Source organism: Gouania willdenowi, chromosome 1, assembly GCF_900634775.1.
Source record: "Gouania willdenowi chromosome 1, fGouWil2.1, whole genome shotgun sequence".
Taxonomy (NCBI): domain Eukaryota; kingdom Metazoa; phylum Chordata; class Actinopteri; order Blenniiformes; family Gobiesocidae; genus Gouania; species Gouania willdenowi.
The window spans coordinates 8,119,094-8,144,124 of NC_041044.1; the positions used below are offsets into that span (position 1 = coordinate 8,119,094).

Below are 25,031 nucleotides of genomic sequence, written 5' to 3' on the forward strand. Positions count from 1 at the left end.
AATAAATATATCCCTATCAATAGGCTACGTGCCACAGTCCTTTAAAGTAGCTGTAATCAAACCCCTTCTCAAAAAACCTACTCTTGATTCCAGCACTTTAGCAAACTACAGGCCTATATCTAATCTTCCTTTTATTTCAAAGATTCTTGAGAAAGTTGTGGCAGCTCAGCTCTGTGAATTTCTTCAAAACAACAGCCTGTTCGAGGACTTCCAGTCAGGCTTTAGAGCTCAACACAGCACAGAGACTGCTTTAGTTAAAGTAACTAATGATCTACTCTGGGCTTCAGATGAAGGACGACTCTCAGTGCTGGTTTTATTAGATCTTAGTGCAGCTTTTGACACTATAGATCACTATATTCTACTAGAGAGATTAGAGAAATTACTTGGAATCACAGGGACTGCCCTAAACTGGTTTAAGTCCTACCTATCTGATAGGTACCAGTTTGTACACGTGAATAATAAGTCTTCTGTGTACACTAAAGTAAGCTACGGGGTTCCTCAGGGCTCTGTGCTAGGTCCAATCCTCTTCTGTATCTATATGATCCCCCTTGGTAATGTTATGAGAAAATACTCTGTTAACTTCCACTGCTATGCTGATGATACCCAACTGTATGTATCAATGAAGCCAGGTGAGACAAATCAGCTATCTAAACTTGAGGCCTGTCTAAAGGACATTAGGGCCTGGATGGACCAAAATTTTCTTCTTCTCAACTCAGACAAGACTGAGGTCATTGTACTGGGCCCGCGACACCTTAGAGAAACCTATGCTAGCCTAACTGCCCTAGATGGCATTACTCTGGCACGAAGCACAACTGTTAGAAACCTTGGGGTTCTATTTGATCAGGATTTATCCTTCAACTCTCACATAAAACAAACTTCAAGAACTGCCTTCTTTCATCTCCGTAACATTGCTAAAATCAGATCTATCCTGTCTCAGGGCGACGCCGAAAAACTAGTCCATGCTTTTGTTACCTCTAGACTGGATTATTGTAATTCTCTTTTAGCAGGCTGCCCGAGCAAGTCGCTTAAGACACTTCAGCTGGTTCAAAATGCTGCAGCACGTGTACTGACTAAAACTAGGAGAAGAGATCACATTACTCCTGTATTAGCCTCTCTGCATTGGCTTCCCATAAAATATAGAATAGAATTCAAGATTCTTCTTCTCACTTATAAAGCCCTAAATGGACAGGCACCAGTCTATCTCAAGGAGCTTGTAGTGCCATACAATCCCCCCAGAACACTACGCTCTCAAAATGCTGGACTACTCGTTGTTCCATTCATCTCTAAAAGTAGTATAGGAGGAAGAGCTTTCAGTTATCAGGCCCCACTTCTCTGGAACCATCTACCAACCACGGTTCGGGGGGCAGACACCCTCTCTACCTTTAAGGTTAGGCTCAAAACATTCCTCTTTGGTAAAGCTTTTAGTTAGGAACCAGCTCATAGCTCATAATTAAGATGCAATAGGCATAGACTGCCGGGGGGGGGGGGGGTCTGGCATGCTCGGTTGGAGAGAGGTTGGAGAGGGCGTTAAGAGAGAGGTCATTTAGGTTAGAGAGGGACCGGAGAGGGTCCCATTACTCTTTCAAACACTCCCTCTATGTCTGCTTCTTCCCTTGTGTTTGCTCCTGTACTCCTTCTGGCTTTTGTCTTGCAGGTCCGTGGGATCCTCAGTGTGGAGTTACAGAGACTCAGCGGCTCTGTCTCCACCCTTTTCTCTGCACACACCCGACACAGCATAACGTGGATGGCTGTTCATCATAGGAATGGGATCCACACAAGGTTCCTGCTGCTTAACAGAAGGTTTTCCTTGCCGCCATGATGAATTCATGTTGGGTGTGGGATACATATGTATGTGTATATACGTATATATGCATATGTGTGTATCCATAAAATGAAGAGTCCGTCCTTAAGACTGCTCTACTGTAAAGTGCCTTGAGATACCATTGGTTATGATTTGGCGCTATACAAATAAAGATTGATTGATTGATTGATTTCTTGTTACTGGCTCTGGCATCAGCTAAGCGGGTCAGTGACATCCATCGCTCTTGGTCCACCCATCATGCGCTCAGCTCTTCCTGGGCAATACGAGGATCATTCTGAAGCCCAACCCATCTTTTGTGCCTAAGGTGGTGGACTCGTGTTCTCCCATTGACCGTTTGGCTTTTTCTGCCTCACAAGATGAGCAGCGACCTCATGCGTTATGTCCAGTTTGTGCGGTGCGCACCTTAATGGACATGACCAAGAGTCTCAGGAGTAGCGATCAGCTGTTCATCTCCTGGGCTAATCCACGTAAGTGGAAGCCTGTTACTAAGCGACGCCTGTCACACTGCGTTGTGGAAGCAATTGCTTTGGCTTTTATGAGTCAGGGTCCATGGCGACCTGATGGTCTGCGCACACACTCAACTTGGGGTCTCATCACATCCTGGGCTTTGTTCAGGGGAGTGTCTGTCCAAGACATCTGTGCGGCGGCGAGTTGGACCTTGCCCCTCACGTTTGTCACGTTATACATGCAGGACGCTTCCGCCCCGTGTGTGGCACAGGCGGTTCTACTGTCCTGATGTGTACAGACTTCTTCCCTACGGGCTGGTATCCGCTGGATAAGCATGTCTGAAATACGGGAACTACCATATCTCATAGTAAGACATCTCACTAAATATTAAGAAATAGAACTTTAGGCTATTTACATAACCCCGGTTCTATGAGTAATATGAGTGAAATGTCTCACCAGACAATCCTTCTTGCTCGAACGAGGAGAAGTGGTGCTTATTTTGAATAGGCCGTGTCTGTCCGCTCACTCCTTTTATAGGAGGTGGGAGTGTCCCTGACGGAGAGACACGTTTCACCAGCCAATCAGGATTGGCAGGTTGAGAAAATGCTTCTGAGGGGCTGCAGATAGGGTGTGCATCCCATAGTGAGACATCTCACTCATATTACACATAGAACCAGGGTTATGTAAATAACTTAACATTTTCATTCAGCTGTGATTTCTTCATATTTGATCTTTTCTTCCATCAGAAGGTTTTCATCTTCAAATGGTACAATATATTTAGGAACACACACGTACACACTTTCTCTACACACAGGTTTGAAGTGTCAGATGCAAATAAACAACCCACAGCTTATCCTGTGTAATATTCATAAAAAGCACTTCAATGTGTTCACTCACCATGACAACCAACCTCCCTCTGAGAGAACATTAAGATTTAAATATTTTTTCATGGGAGCAGCCATAGGATTTGACCTAAATAAGACAGTCAGGCTGTGCTTCTATTATAGGATGCTTTCATCACACGGGAGCAGCTGTGATCTGGGGATTTTAACACACACACACACACATGGTGTCAATGCAGATCCCTGTTTCCTGTTGAACCATGGTCACCTAAGAATCTCACCTGAAACACAGAAGCATGATGAAGCACAAAGGAGGAGTGATGACATTTGAATAAAACAAGCTGTGGGTACTTTGCCAAATGTTTGGCTGGAAAAGCTTGGTTCTAAATCCATATCAAGCCTATTGATGCACTGTTCTAGAGCAGAGAGGGGCAGCTTTTATCACTGAAGGGTCACAAAAATGTGATTCTCTGATTCAAAGACCACAATTTCAACATTCATTTCAGCTTTTATATGAATAACCAATCCAAGCAATAACGCTGGAAAGAACAAAGGGTTTCTGTGTGTTTTTGTTGTCATTAGGTACATTTTTCTTTCATTTTGTGCATTTTTTTGTTTTGTGCTTTTCTTTTGAGTCATGTAGTGCATTTAGTTGTAATTTTTTACATTTATCCGTCATTTTCTGTATTTTTCTCTCATGTTATGTTGCCTTGTTGTTTAATGTATTTTGAATATTTTTTATTGCCATTCTTTTTAAGTTTTTGGAGTCCTATTGCATTTTTTAAAATAATTGTTATTTTGTATATTTTTAAATAAGTCACATGTGTGTTGCCGCTTTGTGTGTTTTTGCAGTCATTTAGTATATTTTTTCATCATTTTGTATAATTTCGTAGTCGTCTTGTGTGTTTTGCGTGTAATTTTGTCATTAATTTCTAAATTTTTCTGTCATTAAGCATACTAGTACAGTGCCCGTCGGAAGTATGCATTCATGTGGGAGCTTAAGTCGAGTTAATTGTGGCCAAATGAGTATGTGTTTGAAGGTTGGATGTACAAAGAGGTGTACATACTCTGTACTCTGTAGTGTTATGAAGGGGTTAATTTGCGGGTGCAAAATAAAACAGCGTGTGTGCGATTTCCCTGGTTTAATTCCATGGGACATGAACATGATAAATGTGTTTGGTTTTTTTTACTCACTTTTATATTTTTTTTTGTTTGGTGTATCTTTCTGTAATGTATGTTTTTTGGAGTCATTGTGTATTTGTGTATCTTTCTGTTCTGTTTTTGTGCATTTTTTGTATAATTACAGTTTTTTTGTTGCCATTGTAGTGTGATTCTGGAGTCATTTTGTTCATTTCTGTTATTTTGTGTATTTTTTGTATAAATATTTAGTTTAGTGTATTTTGAGTCATTTTTGTTGTCGTTTGGTGTATTTTTCCTGTAATATATGTTTTTTTCTCTCTCACACACGCGCTGCAGAGAAATGTGTAGCTTTCAACACAGCAGCCATTGCCATCAATCACCTCTGGGTGAGGTCAGTAAATAACGTACGGTCAAACTAACGTTTTGAAACGACATCACCACCAAATCAGAAAAGGGGTATATTTTCGGGTGCAAAATAAAACAGCATGTGTGAACTCCCTGGTTTAGTTCTATGGGACATGAACATGATAAATGTGTTTGTTGTTGTTGTTTTTTAACTCACTTTTTATATATTTTTTTGTTTGGTGTATTTTTCTGTAATGTATGTTTTTTGGAGTTATTGTGTGTATTTGTGTATCTTTCTGTTGTGTTTTAGTGCATTTTTTGCATAAATATAGTTATTCGTTGCCATTTTAGTGTGATTCTGATGTCATTTTGTGTATTTTTTGTATAAATATTTAGTTTTGTGTATTTTGAGTCATTTTCATATTTTGTTGTATTTTTTTGTAATGTAAGTTTTTTGGAGTCATGTGTATTTTTTATTCTTTCAGTTGTATTTTTGTGCATTTTTTGTGTTTTATTTTACTTATTTAGTATATTTAAATAAATAAATACAGTGTGTGTGTTCCGTGAAATGTTTGAGATGCTGATAACCAAACTCCATAGACATTGTAGCGCCAATCAGAAAAGAAACAAAACTGCAGAAAACAAAACGTAAAACTCCAAACTACATGAGTGAGTAAGTAAATTAAAGTATTATCTACACTTCGGCTGTCTTTTTTTTTAAAAAAACAACATCATTTTGTACCTTTGAACCAAGTGGTCAGAGCTTAGCTTCCATGCACGACACCACAGAGAATCCACAGTTTTCCAGATGAAGAATTGAACAGGTTGAGGTCAAAACCATCTCTAGTGAAACAGCGCATTATTGAGCAACAGTTATGTGGTTTAAACAATGGGAAACGTGTCTGCAGAAGACTCACCAGTGGCTGACAGTTTCAAATGATCTATTCAGAGAGCTCCCGTGTTTCGGGCTAAACCAGGGGTGCCCAATCCTGGTCCTCAAGGGCCACTATCCAGCATGTTTTAGATGTTTCCTTCTTCCAACACACCTGATTAAAATCATCAACTCATCAACAAGCTCTGCAGAAGCCTGATATCGATTCTGATCATTTGAATCAGGTGTGTTGGAAGAGGGAAACATCTAAAACATGCTGGATAGTGGCCCTTGAGGACCAGGATTGGGCACCCCTGGTCTAAACTATCTCCCTCTCTCTCACTTGTGTGTTTGCAGTCTGTGTCTGCTTGGCTGTGTGCGCAGCGATTGGCTCTGGCCACACACGTGACTCTTGCTCGGGTGAGCAGCTGTGCAGAGAAATAGATATAGATGTGCGCTAGCGCCCCCTCACACCCTGAGGTCAAAAGTTGAATAGGTTTCATTTCGGGGCCGTCCAGAAGTAAATTAAAATAAACATTTTGAAATGACCAAATTACTGCAAAATAACAGATACACACATTTGGGGTATTTGGAACCCGTTGACTAAGTTTCAGGTTGAACTTGCATCGCGTCGGGGAGATATTTGCTCCACGCACACACACGCGTGCACACAGACGTCCCTTGCTTTTATAGGTAGATAGATGTTTTGTGATGAGAGGCCACAAAAATGTGATTTTCTGATTCAAGGGCCACATTTTCAACATTCATTTCAGCTTTTAGATGAATGACCAATCTAAGCAATAACGCTGGAAAGAACAAAGGGTTTCTGAGTGTTTTTGTTGTCATTAGGTACATTTTTCTTTCATTTTGTGCATTTTTGTTGTTTTTGTCTTGTTTGGAATTTTTAGTCTATTTTAGTTGTCATATAACTTATGTTATTGTTATTTTGTTTGTATTTTTCTATTCTTTGCGCGTTTATTATTAATCTATATTTTTTGATTCATTTTGAGATTTTTGTTCTTGTCATTTTTGTGTTTGGAGTTATAATCCCATACTGTATCTTTTTTGTTGTTTTGTACATTTTACTGTTAAGGGTATTTTTGTTGTCATTTTGTATATTTTCTCCTATTTTATGTGTGTCTTGTGTGGTTGTTTTGTCTATTTTTCCATCATTATGTCATTTTGTACATTTTTGTTGTCATATTGTGTGTTTTCTGAGAATTTTTTGTGGCCATTTTGTCTATATTTCCTATTGTTTTGTATATTTTTCTGTCATTTTGTGTGTTTGGGAGTTTTTTTTTTTTTTTTTTTTTGTAATGTTTACCTTGAGGGGCGCATTTGGCCGCCAATAACCCTTGTCTGATGTACAGATCAACCAGACTTATAATGGAGCTAAAACATAGGCATCAATCACTTAATAAATGTGTTATAGAACAACAACAGAGTGATCAGAGTTATTCCGTTTCAATGTTGAAGGAAATAATCCAACATTATAGCATGAGTTTAGAATATGTTCATTAACTGTTATTATATTATTCAGCAGTGGATCTCAACCATTTCAGTCTGCGACCTCCAAAATAAAGGTTCCAGAGACCTGGACCCCCACTGTACCTGAAGGTGGTTGAAGTCAGACATGAACACTGAAGAACAGTCATGTGGAGACAGGGCCATCTATAAGGGGGAATAAAGGGGAGAGATTTTTGGGGTCCATCCATAAAGTCAGCAAAATGATGGTCCATTGTTCTATGAATCTGTGAGAACCACATTTCAATTATTTATACAAATAATATCCACTCATATACAGGAAATGTATTATTATTTGTGCCATTGTATATAGTCGTCTTAAAGATGTACCTGTAAGTCCTTGTTTTAATCAGAAAGGAAATGATTGAAAGTGACCAAAAATGGTGGAAAAGGTGATAAAATTGGATTTTAAAAACCACAGAAATTGGTAAAAAGTTGCAAATTAGAGTAGCCAAAAACATCCAGAAAAGGTGGTTAAAAAAGATTAAAAATGTAACTATTGAAACAATTAGGAGGAACACTTAGTTCAAACTGGCAAATAAAGGGCATGCCAAATTGTGAATGTTGTTAAATAGGAAAAAATAACCATGAAATATGGTGAAAAGGGGGTAAAAGTGAAAATAATGGGTCAACATATGCAACATTAGGTGGTAAAAGTGGTGAAGAGGGTTTTATAAGTGCCAAAAATGTCTTGAAAGTGGAAAAAATGTGCAGAAAATGCATTGAAATTAGAAAGAGAAGTGCAGAAAATGGGAGTAATGTTGCAGAAATGCATTCAAATGATCTAAAATATGGCAAGAAGTGGTGAAAATAGGTTACAATATGGCAAGTTTGGCAAAAATGGGTTCAAATTGTTCAAAAAAATATTCTTAGTTTCTTGAAGGCATCTGGCGACCCCCTCCCAAATTAAGTCCTGACCCCAAGGTTGAGAACAGTACAGAACATTATTTAAATGCTCAAAATTAAAATAAGCGTTTCAATAAACAGTTATGTGTTTTTCAATGGTTTTATATCTCTAATAAATACATCCTATGTATTTAAAACCACCTATTTCCCATTTGCTATAAGTTCATTTGTTGCAGTAATGCTGCTTTGATCATTTTAATCCTCCGGTGATAAACACTGAGTTCACCCTGTGTAACTTACACAGACCGCGGGTCAGAGTGAGTGGATCCCCGGTGTGGGAGCTCCAAAAGCCCCAGGGGCCTAATGCTCCTGATCAGGCACTCGGGCCAGCAGAGGTCACCGGGTTCGCAGCGCTGGGCCTCGGGTGTCCTTAAACGCGGGTCGGCTGACCCCGCCCCTGTGACGTCACTGAGTTGTTACATACAACGCATATCCGTATCCACGGACCTCAACACGAGTCAAGTTAGAAATACACAGCAAGCACTACACTAACAGCGAAGAAATATTTTCACAATAAGAGTCGAGCATGCCGCCTGGAACGTTATCCCTCTTTTTCTGCAACTACCCCAAACTTGCCAAATTTAACCTATTTTCGTCACTTATTTTGCCAGATTTTTGTTCCTTTTAATGCTGTTTTGCTACATTACTCCCATTTCTTCCACTTCTCTATCAAAATCCAATGCTTTTTCTGAAAAATGTTTTCCATTTTCAAGACATTTTTGGCAGTTATAAACCCATTCCACCACTTTTTGTTGAACAAATAATGTTAATGTTGACCCATTATTGTCACTTTTAACATCTTTTCACCATATTTCAAGGTAATTTTTGCAAACTGAACCACATTCACAATTTGTCATGCCCAGTTTAAACTAATTGTTACTTCTTTTTAAATTGTATTTTGCTGACTTTACGGATGGGCCCCAAACATCTCTCCCCTTTATTCCCCCTTTATTTTGGGGGTCGTGGACTGAAAGGTTGAGAACCATTGGTTTAATGGACATTGAGGTACCATATCAGTGTAACTTGGTGACTAAAAATGTTCATCGTAGTTATTTTTTTTAACTAACAATAACTAGACAATGACTAACTTAAAAAAAAATCCTAAATATATTTATAATTTCATCGACCTATAAAATTGTGACTATACTTTTGTCTCATGTGATAGAAATCAAAACTGATGTCAATATGAGCTCTTATGCATTGATCACGTACAGTAGAATCTGCCAGTGAGTATTTACAAAATCAGATTGATGAATTCTTTTTTTTTTTTTTTTTTTTAGATAGCATAAGCTCTTGTCTTGTATATTTTAGTCGACTTACATCTGGAACAGATTAAGTCAACTAAAAGCTTAACGTCATTTACTTGACTGAAATCTGAAATAATCCTGATGACAAAGTTTTGACCAAAACTACATTGTGTTTTAGTCAAAAGAATGATAAATAAAAAGAAGATAGGAGACGTTTTGTATTCATTTACAATTAATTGTATTTGCAATCACAAGCAGCAGCCAGCTTCTGTCTATGTAAATCAGACATGGGACCACTTGCAGCCTGCTGTATAATTTATGTGACCCCAAATTAAATGTAACATGTGGGGTCGCCTGAAATGTCAAGTAATTAATACAATTAATTACTGAATAAAAATATATTTAATTTTCAAATGAAAACACAACACACAATGTTAAACTGTATTCTGCACTGTCACTCTCTGAAATATAAATTTAGTTTAAATAAAATGCAGCATAAAGAAGAAAAAGAAAAACAATGAATGAATATAATGTATGAAAATATCTCCAAACATTATTCAAAACTAATGCTAGACAAAAAAAAAGTATTCGGGGTTGCTAGAAATGTGTGATATTAAAATGGGGCCACGACCCGAAAAAGGTTGAGAACCGCTGCCGTATTTTATTTTGAAATTACGAGCCAGAAGTCTGACATCATTATAATGCATTTGTTGGCAACGCAGGATGACTTGTAAACTCAAATGCCCTCAAATGTGCTGTAAGCTGCTAATGTGTCTAAAACACGCTGTGTGTCCGTGGATCCGTGACTTACATCTGTTTTTAACTCGTTTATTAACAAGTGACAACAAAGCTGACGCTTAGTAACAGACGGAGGAACTCACACAACATCCCCTACTTTAGAAAAAGTGCCTTTAACACGTGGAGCCGCTTTACAAAGTGACCTGTTAATGGTGTCACTGGTCCAGCGTGGCGATGGTTAACTGGACACGGCAGCATAACTTTATCACAAGGCTCTAGTCCTCCGTTCGATCCCATTCCTGTCATTTTAGCGCTAAGCTATAGCGCCACTGGAGGGGAGGGAGGGTGGCGGACGGTGTCAACAGCCAAACAACCTTTTTTTTTTTTTTTTTTTTTTTTAACATCTTTTATCCGCCGTAGAGAAACAGTCCGGCAAAAAGTGCTCACAGAGCCCCTAAAAATGTCCCCAGGCTGAGGCTGGGGTCCAGTGTGGTCGCCCCGGGCTGAGCGGCCGCCGCTGCCGCCCCTCCGTGAACCGAGCGGAGTAATATCATCCGGAGAGGACCGAGGCCGACATTTTACCCCGGTCCACAGGAGCCTCCACTCGAAGGGGACATTTGAGGACACGCGTGGAGGTAGGGCCGCTGTTTTGAGCCTTTGGCTGATTATTAAGCGTTTATAACAACATGTGCGACTTAGAAATCAATGAGAAAAAAACTAAAATACCAGATAGATGATAATTTAGGCTTTTAACGGTCTTCTGTCATTAAAAATGGCTACTTTCACATGAAAAATATGTAGAGTAGCTTGCAATGAACACGACTCGCTTATTTTTAAGCAAATAAAAACACACAACAGTTGGATTCTGTTTGTTCTAATACTTATTTAGAAATATTTCTGGTGAGTTTATTTGCAAAAGAGCCTACAATGAATCACTCCGATACTTATTGAAAATTAGGCCACGAAATACGTCCCATTCTCCGTGTTTTTAACATACCTCCGAGAGGAAATAGTTCCCCGCTTCTATAGCTAAACAAATGTGACATTTCCACCGCAGTATAATTAAAACACACACAGAGGCTAACTTGTCCGGGCCTGTAAGCACTGATACCAGCAGCAGAATGGCTGTGCAGCAGCACCTGCAGGTGGACCAACACCACTCAAAGTTGTCGCTGTGATTTATTCAATGCTTTGACTTCATAGTTTACCCCCAAAGAAAGTCTAAAAAAGTGTTTGATGAAGCTAGATGTTGTATGAGGACGCAGTGATTCCAAAGCCTGATCCACATGCTCACAAACGGCCGTATTAACAATTAATGTTGGACATCCGGTGGCAGTGCCAGCTGCGCCCCATTTTATTGTTGTCTGTGCACTGAGAGGATCCCTGTTGTCTCCGCTCAGCCTGGTCGTGGATGTCCTGTTTTTTGGTAGGAAATGTTTTGTTTTGTGTCATAAAAAGTAGGAAAATTAGGAAGCGATGAGATGTGGTTGTGTGTAGTGGATGTGAGCAGAGTAGAGAAGGCTATAGCCATGCGGGACACACACTGCTGGCTGCCACCATGGCACCTTCCCTGGATCCGTGCATGTGCTCCAGCTGTGCGGACACCTCGGCCCCTCCGCGCCTCCCCGGCTATCCACTCTTTCCGCACGGCTGTATGCCCGGTGCTGAGGGCGCCTTTAGGAGGTGATGTGGTGCTGGGTGGACGGGGTGGAGGACCGGGGCTACTTTGGCTCTCCATCGTTACGGGAAAGAGCTCCAAGGACACGGGGAGGCGGGGTGCAGGCAGGTCGGTGAGGAATGAGGATGATGGTGGGAATGCTTTCCCCACGCACTTTGCTGCGTGTTTGAGGTTATTAGAATATAAATGCAGATATTTTTATGCATGTCTGAGCCCTAAATGTTAAGGCGCTGGTTTTCCAGGCTGACTGACAGCTACACTCGTCCCTGCTTACCCGCCTCTCCCCTCGCTGGTTTCGGCCACACACTCTGCCATCTCGGCCTCTCTCTCTGGGCTCCAGAGGCTTCTGTTCTGTCTGACTGCATCTCCACCCCCTGTTCATTTAAAAAAACCAAAAACAAACCATGAATAACCTTTATTCGGTTAGCCGTCACCATCCATTCTGCTGCCTGATATCCTGAACGGCTTGTGTTTTTTTTTTGTTTTGTTTTGTTTTTTTGTCCTGTCCAGGCCTCCTGCTGCTAAAGGGTTCATTGTCTGGTCAGACTGCTCATGCTCTGAATTCAGCCTCCCGTTGAACTGACTGGATGCTTCACACACTGCTGTGTTTGGCACTTTTATGGCGTGATGATCATGAGTGGAACTCATTACGCTGCTGTATTTTATTTTGAAAAGCTACTTTTACCAAGTTTTCTATATTGAGTGTATTTATATAGTACCAAGCACAACAACATTAGACCTCAAATGAACTCTGAAAATATTGACAGGAGGCTTAATGAAGTGTTCAATTTTTTTTTTTTGATTCAACAGATTTATTTCTAATCGCTAAATCTGGAATTTGTTTTTTTTTTTTTCTTTTTTTTTTTCTTCAATTTAAGGCTACACTGTAAAAAAAAAAAAAAGATGTAGAAACTTCAAATAAATTAAACAAAATAAAATCGACTAGATAACAGATATTACATGATATTTTCAGTTCACAACTTCTCACATTCTCAGCTCTGTCCTGCTTAGAAAATTGGGTAAAATGTACTTGTCATTTTTAGTTAGTCACATTTGTATGTCATGGTGTATTGATTTATGTTAGTGTCTTATTAACAGACTTATTTGGGTACATGTTACTTTCATTGTGTCCAATTTTCCATCATCATTACCTGTATGTGTGAAAAGGTAAAGTCTAGTGTTCAACAATATACTGCTGCAAACCAGTCCAGGAGCATGCAGCAGGCTTGTGATATTACTATTGTTACTCAATCTATTACAATTTCTCATAATATTATATTATTGCAGAGCCCATTTGTGCCTAGTTGAAGTGTTTGTTGTCCTGCCGCAGTTAGCGCTTGAAAGGACAAAACACGATATTATTCATTCATTTGCGGATTTATTGCTGAATGCGTGTGTGTGCGTGTGTGTGCGTGCTGTAGGCGCGCACACAACCTGTGAGACTCGCAGCAGCGAGTTGACGTGATAATACTCCACTAACTTAAAGCTGCAGTATGTAAGTTTCTTTCTTTTTTTAAGCATCATTTGGTCAAAAGTCCATACTAACCTTTGAGTATATTGTAATTCAAAGTGTTCTGAATGGACTCTGGACCTCTGCTCCTTCGCTTGGCTCTGTATTTAAGCTTTAGAAATCCAGGAGTGTGATGCTCCTCTTCAGTCAGTCAGAGATTTTTTTACAGACTGAGTGGTCCATGAGCTGTTTGGTGTGTTACTATTGGCTGCTCGACTAAAGTAATCACATGTTCATGTCCTATTTGTATTAAAAATTGTGGACGGTCCGCCTCCTCATGAAAAAACAATGTTCAGCTGCATTCACAGCTTGAAAAAGACGATTGAATCATTAAAAAAAAAAAAAAAAACCTATTTAAATTAAATAAACAAGTGACGCTTAGCCTGGCGGGGTGGGGGGGGATGTGCATTTTTTCAAAAAGTGAAGAGGACATTTCTTTTCTAAACTTTGGAAAAATCCTCCTCTATACCTTTAATAATTGTGCCTGTGTGGCATTTTACATCAAAACATTTAACTCAGAATTGTCTTTCTGGTCATACTTTATTGAATTAAAAAACATCATCATTTATGTTGTATATTGCCATTTAGAAAAAAAAATATTGATATGACTTTTGGTCCATATCGCCTACTACAGACTGTTACAGACACTGCTGTGCATCAGTAGGGCCCTATAAAATTCATTTTATTTTTTTCCTAAATTCCGTTTTTTCCACTGTAATTTTTTTAGATTCTGTTTTTTTAAAAGAAATATTTATTTTTAAAGAAAATATTAGTTTTTAACTCCTGTGAGGAGTAATGTATGTCAAAAATAAAGTAAGATACAATTAAAAGGTAGATATAATGACATGGATTATTCTGACTGCTCCTTTTTAATTATTTTCATGTCATATAAAGATGTATGAGAACAGCATTAATGTCACCATATTTCCTCTCAGGGATCAATTATTTACTGAATCTGATCAGGTTTATTGATTTAAGTTTTTATCAACTTAATTTAAATTAACCAAATTTAAATTATCCTATCTTCTGTAGCTCTGGTGATATGTTGTTAGAATGTAACATTCTGATAACGTTGCTCCAACGGACTTTTATTTTGTAAACCGGAAGTTTCCACTGAAACGGTTGTACTTGAGGTAGCTTGCTGACTGTAAATGTGTACCTACGAGACACGGACAAAAGGCTGGAATAAAAAGAACTAAAAGACAACACGGACTGAGTTATTCTTAGTTAGCCAGGCACAACAGTTCGAACACTGAGCAGGTGAAGACGATTAAAGCTTTACAGGCACAGCAAAGTTAAACGGGCGCTGATGGCTCTGTATTTAGGAGTCAGTGATGATTTGCATTGTTTTAGAGGGTGTTTGTGGTGGTTTAAGATGATTTTAATGCAGGCGGGACAGGAGGGGGGAGGGTGGTGCACTTAATAAGCGCTCCCCGGAAACATTTCCCCATTAAAAAAAAAAAACGTTCTTTGCCCCACGGTGACGGCGTTTCATGCCGGTTTTGTCCATTTCCACGTTTAACCGTTTTCATTGGTCGATTCTGTCCGTGATTCTGTTAGCGCAGATTTCATAGGGCCCTACATCAGGATACATGCATCATGTGTTGATGCCACCATGTGCCAAGTTTGTCTGATTGTATTCACATTTTATGGTTCATGTATAGGGTTGGGGACCAAGAGCCGGTTCCGGAATCGTTACAAAGATGTTAGAATTTTGATTTGTTTTTTTGATTCCTAAATGCTTGCACTAGTTTGTTTCCAGCTTGCTCTGTTTGTTTACGCGGGGTTTGTGTAAGGTGCATTCAGAACGTAACTGTCTGGCAGCCGCTGACCATAGGCTGACAGGGGAGAGAGAGCGCTGATCAATTGTTCTTCAGCCGTATCATGGACAGCGCAGCTTCTACGGTTTATATGATCAATTTATGGAGTTACTAAAGAATGACTTCACCCAGAATGTAGCCTTATTCAAGAAGTTAACAGCTTTAATTTTGCCCCGCTAAATGAGGAAGTGTAGGACAGTCCTCTGTTGCTGCCATCTCTCTGTAGCGGGGGAGGGGCTGCTGCCTCAGAATTACAGACTATACAATTTACAGTCATATACAATTTACATATGTGCATAAAGAAAAAAGTAATTGAGGTACTGTTTCTTTAATCAACAGATTTAAAGATTCAAAAATGTCCAAAGTTTCCACTGCTCTTTTGTTTTATACTTCATGTACAGAGGTCTTATATTAGTCTGTTTTTTTAAAGTCGTGCAATTTTTGTGACTTTAGACTCCAATTACATTTATGTATATAATATCTTGCCTACAATACAAACATGTTCAAAATATAACTGTTTTTTATAGTTTCTGTTTCCACTGTATACAGAATTATATTTTTCAACAAGAACTGTTGATTGATTTGTCACATGACTGCTCCAGGGTTTAAATTTGTTTTGTTTCACATCTACCTGGGCTGCAACTCTTTGTTTTTTAGACTGCTGCCAACTTGTTTGTAGTGTTATTTCAGCAAGTTTCAGTTTTACAGTTACAGTTGGGGACTTTTGTAATTGAATACTCTAGTTACAGTACAGCAACCAAATTAAACTCTATCAACTAGGACTGTAACGATTAATCGTAAGGTAGTTAAAAATTGATTCATAGGTATCATGGTTCTCACCGATACTGTGAAAATTGAATCGCAGTACTTTTTTTAAACAGCAGAGGGTGCTATATATATTTATCCTTCTCTTGTCCAGAAGTGTTGGCGGCGGGTGGAATCTGCTACTACGCTCTTTCTGGCTGCCTTCTACTCTTAAACATTTTCATAAATGATTCCTTACCCTTTTAGCACCGTAAGAATATCTGTGATATTACGTGAATATCTGTAAAAGTCACGTTTTTATATTAGTTCTGTCTGCTAGTGCATAGCATCTCTTCTTCACTGCAAGAATATCTGCATGCCAATCGACCACTGGGTTACCAGCGCCCTCTGCTGGTCCAAACAAATATCTGACGTAAATACAGTGAAATGACTGTTTTTTGTTAAGGCACAAAATACATTTTCAGTTGCACTTTTAAAAAGAAAAACGATTATGCAGTTTTGCATTGTTTACTATAGAACCAGAATTTAAATTAATAGGCTTCTTCTTCATTTGTATTATTCTTTTATTTATTTCATTCAAGATATATTTTTAGTTAAATTGCATTGTTTTGAATAGTTTATCAAGGGATTCTTTTGACAATGAAAAATAAAAGGAAAATAGTACCGTATTTTCTAGTTTTTCAGTCATCATTTGTCTACAGTCTTATTTTGTAAAATAAATCGTGAGAGAATCGTATCGTGAACCCAGTATCGTGAATCGAATCGTATCGGGAGTTGAGTGAATCGTTACATCCCTACTATCAACTAAGTGAATGAATAAAAGCCTGTGTAGAAGCTTTTTCAAATGAAAAAACTATCCTGTGAAATCTGTGACCTGTTTACCTGCACAACTCAAATAATCGGATTTGAGAATCGCTTAGAACAGGAATTGAAATTGAGAATCAGAATCGTTAAAATCCAAGCAATGCCCAACCCTATTCATGTAGGTACATGTATTTATTTTCACTCAAAGCTTTAATATGAACATTTAGATTCATATCCTAATGGCTTGCTGTTTACATCTATAACACAGCAGGCTTGGGTATAATTACACGTGGATCGACTACTCTAATATTTGAGCACATTCACAGTATCCTCTATTCACAACTGGTGTACATATGTTTATTTGTTAATTTACAAATAGTAATTCTATAGGTGCATCAACCTATGCTACAAACCCACATCAGGCAGCTTTTAAGCAGTGTAACACCATTCCTGAAGTCATCCATTTACTTCATAGAGGTTGTGCACTTCATAAATAAATGATAGTAATTAACATTGTCTTAACCCTGTGCAAGTTGCAATCATTATGTTTCATTAAACGCCTCTATCCTCCATCTGCCAAATGCCTTTTCCACCGCCACATGCAGAAGTCACGCACACAGTAACACGATATGTTACCAGCTTTAAACAAATGTGGTTGCTCCTGTACTCCAGTGCATATTTTTTCAACCAACCTACCTTTTATTTGTAATAATAGCAGGTACTGCACTTGAATGATAGACAACAAAAACATACAGATTTACTGCAGCTTTCCTTCATCCTTTTTGACCATACTTATTGGGGGGTTTAGAATACAAGAACCAAAAACTAAACAATTGCAAAGCTTGGACTTCACTGATGATCATTTATTGTTATTTGTGTGCATTTTAAGAGTAAAGACTTTTTCTCATTATTTTCTTTTTAGTTTAGGAAAAAAGCTAATAAATAATACATAAAATATGACTACTATCAATGTTGAACAAAGTTACTTAATCAGTACATTTTTAGCTTAAGAAACAACCGCTTTCATTGTTACAAAAAAATGTCAGCATTTTTTTTCTGTCACAAGTGAAATTATAAAACCATATTGTTATTATGTCATCAATATGTAGCATGTATTGCTTATTCAGGAAGCTTGACATTGACACTGTAACTGTGAAACTACATTAATTTATAATAACCTTCTAATTTTACTTTGTTTTAATACTATTCAGCTCAACAGCAGTAGGTATATCAACCATCGAAGGTGGACTGATTAGTTTAAATCACAAATGGCAACTTTTATCACAACAGGGACCACAAAAATGATCCAAGGGCCACATTATCAACATTAATGTCAGCTGAGGCTGCAATAATTAGTCGACAATTTCAATGTCAACTACAAAAATTAGTCGATGCAGATTTTGTATCATTGACACGTTGTTTAATCTTGTAAATTTGTGATAAAATCCAGCCAGAGGCTGCTTACTGTTTTCTTTCTGATGCAGTATCTTTCATTGACTGCTGGGGTCAGTGTTGCACCACCTACTTTGTGAAAGTTAACAGTGAAGAACAATGGTGGAAAGAGCAAAAAAACTGGAGAAGCTTAACGTAACCAAAAGTTTCTAAAGCTTCAGAACTTTTCACTGTAAACCAACCAGTGAAACGCTTTGGCCCTCTTCATCAACCTTGCCTGCAAACGGGTGTAAATTTGAGTGCACATTTGGTCGCACGACAAAAACAACGTGTGATTCGTGAAACATTCATATGTGACCACTCCCAGCGTACAAATGATAGTGTTGATGAATGCGGCGGCTGAATTTGTTCGTCGTGAACATGTTACATCAACCTGTTTCGGAAGCCCCACCCAATGAGGTCAAAGATGAAAAGAACCTTTTCCAAGATAAAAATCGGCATCCTCAATCAATCAATCAATCTTTTATTTGTATAGCGCCAAATCATAACCAATGGTATCTCAAGACACTTTACAGTAGAGCAGTCTTAAGGACGGACTCTTCATTTTATGGATACACACATATGCATATATACGTATATACACATACATATGTATCCCACACCCAACATGAATTCATCATGGCGGCAAGGAAAACCTTCTGTTAAGCAGCAAGAACCTTGTGTGGATCCCATCTGAGGTGGGGCAAAACAAAGATGTGCTTTTTGAAAACTGGGATTTAAGAAGCGCATTTAAACGCCCTGTGGAAGAGGATCAGCATCTAAAAATGAAGTCTGCCCTCCTGTGTGCGCTCAGCGCTATGAGCAACAACAACAGAGATACTGGGGGGACACACGGATATGATGTTTATATCAGCCTCACTCCTCTCACTTTAGGCAATAAATATCACAGTCAAAGAAATTAATGATCGAAACGCTTAAAAAAAGCCATAAAAACGACTAAATGTTGTCCCTTGTCTGTGTTTATTGTGCCTTCAGCCAAGTTTACCTATAATTAATCATATTTCTAATTACTGCAGCGTATTTGTAAAAGTTTAAGGAACTATTTACATTTAAAAGCATGAATGAGGTCCTATTTCCTCCTGCTCGGACAGTAGCAGAGTTTTATTTTTACCAGCGGGGTTATACAGTACTCCGCGAAAGGAAAACCAAAAAAAAGTGTTATAAATCATAAGGTGGGCTTGCTTTTTTTGAATAATTTTATTTAGTTTAATAATCCATTTTGATCAGTTCTGAATGTGTGTCTGCTTAAGCTTTAACGACAGCTAAGATTTGCTATTTTTTTTGCAGTGTCACTCACATTTAGCTTGAACCACAAATCCACACACTTGTGTTATTGTGCACGAGCTCAGACCTTATGTGAGTTCTGATCGTAGCATTTGCTCACGTCACAATTGATAAATACCGAAACTTGGGCAAATTTGGTCGAACACACGTCATGCGCTCAAATCTGAATTTACGAACAGTTGATAAATAAGGGTCACCAAGTGTAAACTCTGAATTTCAGCTCTCAATTATTAAAGCACGATGGACTCTGGGGATCATGCACAAAATTAGACCACGAGCCACATGTAGTCCCTGGGTTACCAGTTGCTCATGTCTAGTTTGAATTTATGTATTTGAGGACTTTTATTTTGAAATGTAGAAATTTCTTATATAAGAAGCTTAAAAAGAATGTACATTAAAAATATGGATTCTTATAGGGGACATATCATGGTTTTAAATGCTTCCTTTTTAGATATAAATCATACAGTTGTGGTCTATATAAAGCGGAACTGCACTGCTTGGGTCAGAATTCCTCATTATTATTGCTCCCCAGACCCCTTTTCTACCCCTTTTCTGAAGGGCTTCTAAGAGCAACTCGTTTTGGTGCGGTCTCTTTAAATGCAAATGAGACACTTCATACCCCGCCCCCTCTCCAGGTTCAACTCCACCCTGCTCGGCCATTTTTGTAGTTTGATAGAAGAGATACGGCTATGTAGCGGCGCAGAAAAAGTTTATTCACACGTTATTTACAAAATGTCAACAACAGAAGACTTGTCCATCCAGCCTTACATGTTTGAGCCAGAGTCTGACCCGGCGGAGCGAGATGAAAATGAAGATGATGAACCTGCAGAACCCTATCAAGTGAGCTAACACAAGCGCCGAGCTAACGCTAGCGCCAAGCTAACGTCACGAAATGCATTTTAATACAGTCTTTTCGGAGACAAAAACTGCAAAATGAAATGACTAATGAAAACTTTAGACTTAAATTAAATCACGTAGGCCATATCATCAAGGATCTAAAACGAGCACACAGCACTAACATATGAAGACGGTGCAACTGCTAATGCTAACAAAACAATGACAGGGACGTCTTATCATCACACTTTTTAGCGTTATTTACAGCTTACCGAAGTGTTCTGTTTGTCGTCTCCAAAGATAGAAGGAATTGAACCCTCAATCAGACAAAGTCTTTCAGCAAATCCTTCTTTATACTGGCGGAGGTTGCAGAAGCAGTCATCCTTGAAGTGCTGCGCGCACACAAAAATGACCTTACCTACAGATGTAGGTACATTTCCGTGAAAAATAAAACTCAACCAGGCACTTTGAAAAGGTTCTGATGCTGGGAGATGTTGTAATGAAGCGTGTGGGTTACTACATCCAACAACCAAACATTTTGATTTCTCCTCTCGTAACTTCTGCATCCTGGAGCTTGGACTACAAAATAAAAGCGAGAAATAAAAATGGTGGATTGCTCGAAGTGTTGGGCCTGGAGTCGATGTCCTAATTTGGCAGTTCCATTGACATTATTGTTCAAAAAACGTAATAGAGAATCGAAAAATTGAAACAGATTGAAAAATATGACCAAAACAGAATATAAAGATATCAACGGAGCACCTGAAGAGATTAATTTGAACTTTTCTGTGCTTCTGAACAATCTAAATATACATCAAAATGCATTTAAGGGCTAAAAAAGTGGATTTAGCATATGTCCCCTTAAGTAACGACCAACTAAACAACTAAATACCGCTGTTGAAATTTCTTTATTCTTGTTTGTGTAGGACCTTAAATAGAATTTCAAAATGTGTTTTTTGTATCCGTAGCTCTGTCCCCATGACAACTGGCCCGTGGCTGATTTTCTTATTTCACCAGAAAAATGAATCCACAACTATTGCAATTTTTCAGGAAGAGAACTGCTTGAGAATATTAGACATTTAAAAACAATCCCCTGAAGAAAATTGTTATTGCTACCCATTTTTATTAGCTACGTTCAGGCCAGGCACAGAAATTGCAATCACCTATTTTGTGTTAAAGTTGACATTTCATACACTCCTACATTTTACACACTGAAAGCTGCAATTAATTTACATCTGAATGTTTTCTATCCACATAATTCTATAACTTAGATGTTCCTGAAGACATTTGCGAGTCTAAATATGTGTTGATACCAAACAAATCAAACCTGTTGCTGGGAAAGAATAACAGCAGCTTTTTAATATCAGTTAAATGTGTGATTCCCCCTGTTTACTTGGAAATGTTGATGTGGAATAGGAACTGCTTTCATTTAAGTTTCTCTTCTATTTTCCAAAGAACGTATGCACATACTAATGTAGTGCTTCTTCCAGTGCTTCTCCTCTCAATGGCAGCCCTTGTAGCAGAGATGTTGGTGTCGTCTGTGTGTGTCTGATGCACAAGTATACAGCTGTCTCTGAGCTAAAGTAAATTCGGTCTTATGTCTTAATTTATAGCAGGTTTTAAACAAACCAACAAAACTGAAACTGTTTTCATGGAATGATGAGACCGGGCTTGGCGGGAACACAAGGATCCTGAATCCACATTGGTCTCATTTTTCAAACAGACATTTTTGAAACAAGTGCCTTTTTCTTTTAGCCCTGCATCTACTTTGGATTTGACCTTGTCAATGCAATTGATGTGCTGAGCACTTCTGCACAAGGAAAACTTTGGCATTTCTCTGCATGCCAACGTATATAAGCATCATGCAGGACCTTTACTGTCGACCATTATTACCATGACCTAGAAACAGCTATATCTGTGGCACACGAACAAGCAGTTTGATTGTTGTAGGGGGTCCAGGGGGCATCCCCTCATTGTAAAATTATTACATTTATAACTCTCTGATGGCTAAATTTTGTGAAATGAAGCTAATTTTTTTTTTTTTTTTTCAAAATCTTTGTTACTGCCTTACTTTAAAGCCAAATGTTATTTGTTGAATTGGTGAAGGGTCATGATGAATAGAGTTAGAGGGTAACTCATGCCGGGTAGTAGAGCTGGGAGATATATCGACTCGAGATTGAAGATATATCGACTTTTACATTTTTGAGATATGAAAAATTACAATACCGCATATAGTGATATATCTATTTTTATAGTTTATTTGGAATCAAAATACACATTTTTGGAGTTGCTGCTTGTGCTACTTCTTAGAGTAGCACAAGCAAGTATGAAAGCTTGGATCACTGAGTGTGTCCTATCCCAGATCTTCATCTAAACAAGCCACACTACAGAACTCACTCACACATGCTGTCCTTTGTCACGGCAAAAAAGAGAAATATACTCAAGTGAAAGATATTGATCAGGTGTTAGTTAATAAATGTGTCTGTGTGGCATTTTTAATCTGCAAATTTAACCCAGAATTGTCTTTCGAGTCAGACTTTATTTGAAATATGATTTTTGGTCTATATCGCCCAGCCCTATTTCGTATAGGTCCTCCACTAGTTAATACTCACAGACATGTATAGACAAGAAATAACATTTTATTCAAAAGACTGATTTGATGATGCACTTTTCAAGTTAAAATGAGGTAATGTTGGGACTCGCTCATGGACACGCCCCCTAACTCTCACTAATTAATATTATATTTTTCTGTTGCTTTATTTAATGGATTGGTTTTTTTTAGATTATGGACCACACTGTTTATTTTGGACAGGGATTATGGGTAGGTTACAAAGAGGAGGAAGCACACAGTAGAGCTTTGATCGGGCCGAAAAAAGAACTAAGCCTAACAGAACACGCCCCGAACCCATCCAACCCGGATGAAGCCAATGTTTCTTTAAGCCTGAACGCATTTCAACCTGACACTATTCACATCCGTGCACGTGCATGAAGAACGATCCATTGAGAGTTGTAAATAGGGGTGTTGAAAAAAATTGATTTTGTGATATAGCACGATATTAAGTCGATTCTTGGATCGATTCAAAATGCATCAATATTGATTTTTTTTCTTCTTTGTTTTTTCTCAAAAAATCTAAAAAGAAAGTACTAACTTTCTGCATTTATTTGTTGTTCTAGGCATATACATCAGTTAAGTTGCACTAAAGTCATGTTGCACTAAAGTCAAAGTTGGTTTAAAAGCCACAGGCAGATTGAATGTTATGTTTTTATTTTAAGTTGTTGGCACATGGCATGTTAAAGCCAATGTTTTGAGTGTAAAATGCCAATAAAATGTATTTCATACATAATGGTCTCATGAAGGTGTACACATTTACAGATTAGTTGTTTTTGAAGTCATATATAAAAAAAAAATTGCAATAATCACCTTATACTTTTAATATTGGGATAAATCGTATCGCCCGATGCCAGGCAATAAACACCCCTAGTTATAAACACTACAAGCTGCGTCTGGTTGAAGCTCCACTGTTTATTTGGACGATGCACACAGGCAGCATTTGGGGCAGCTTAGTGGCTGCAGGGGTCCTTAGGTAAAGACAGGAGCATCCAAGCAAATTGCCTGTATTAAATAGACAGTGCAGCTGATATATTTGTTTCTCGGTTATGCAGATTAAAAGGAGTTAAAACAACCTGTGCACGCCTGGAAGTCACTTTTGTGTCCAAGTGTGAAACAAATATTACGACGGTACCAATTAAAAAAAGGAAAAAAACAACAGAGAAAACCCCCTACCCTGGTTGAAACAGTCTACGAGACGACATCACTTCGTAGGGGATTCAAATTACAACATCGGGGGCACCTACGCTCAACTTGTGTTTTACACTGACCCTAAATGCGTAAGAAACTCAAAGCGAACAAAAGGGGATTTACTTCAATCTGAGGATTGCAAAGGGACAGAAAATATCTGGTAAAATATCTCCACAGGAACTTAAGCTTGGGAATTTTGGGAATATTCAAAAATATAAACTTTTAATGGTAATTATTTTGTTTGAATTAACCAAAAAATTGGATTATTTTAAGCAACTGATGCTATTATTTTAGATGAAGCTAAAATATATTTGCTCAACTATATTTAACATCCCATTTAAGGGCCAACTTTCATTTTTTTTAAATTCCCCATTTTTTTCTCATTAAGTAGCGTGGAAAGTTTCCAACTTTGAAAATTTTCAAAATTTTCCAACCACTGTTAAGTTATTCAATTGTATTATCTTACATGAATGCTGATAATAATGTTTGCATATGATACACTTACTCACAATTTCTGGTTAATTACAATAAATAATTTCCATTAAAAAGTTTCTATTTTTGCATATTCCCGAAATTCTTGAAGTAAAGTTCCTGTAGAAATTTATAGGAAATTACCCGGCCCTTTCATACCTAGTTGTACCACAACAAACACATTCACAGTAGTCAGAGGAAAGGTATGTGACATGTGGTTGAATTTAATTGCAGTTATTGTAAAGCTTGGAGAGAACATGTGAAAGCTCCATGTGCTTCCATGTCCGTAAACAAGAACAAGTTCCTTCAGACATGCACGAGCTGGACTACATACAGTATCTCTCTCTCTCTCTCTCTCTCTCTCTCTCTCTCTCTCTCTCTCTCTCTCTCTCTCTCTCTCTCTCTCTCTCTCTCTCTCTCTCTCTCTCTCTCTATATATATATATATATATATATATATATATATATATATATATATATATATATATATATATACACCACAGCTTCATCACATCAGTGCAAACATGTTTCTCTGTCGCTTTGTGTTTGCTGTAGTGCATCCTGTAAGTTGTGTTGACAGCCACTGTGCTTGCAGAGCCTTGTTTACTAAGGACTAACTACATTGTTGATGGAACGTGAAGCTGCTGCTTATGGAAGCACTGGAGATTGAAATGAACATTTTTGTTGTGCCTTACAGTGAGCTGTGTTAGCCAATGTGTGTTTGTTTACAAGCTAA

At 38.2% G+C, this 25,031-nt stretch overlaps 1 protein-coding gene across 1 annotated transcript in view; it reads left to right on the forward strand.

The window, feature by feature from the left end:
• The first annotated feature begins 10,292 nt into the window (after window positions 1-10,292).
• The window catches only part of LOC114472322 (CREB3 regulatory factor-like), a 48,300-nt gene continuing 33,561 nt past the window's right edge, over window positions 10,293-25,031 (forward strand). Inside the window, exon 1 of the mRNA XM_028461539.1 lies at window positions 10,293-10,517. The gene's annotated coding sequence lies outside the window, so the exon portion shown is untranslated. The remainder of the gene's footprint in view (window positions 10,518-25,031) is intronic.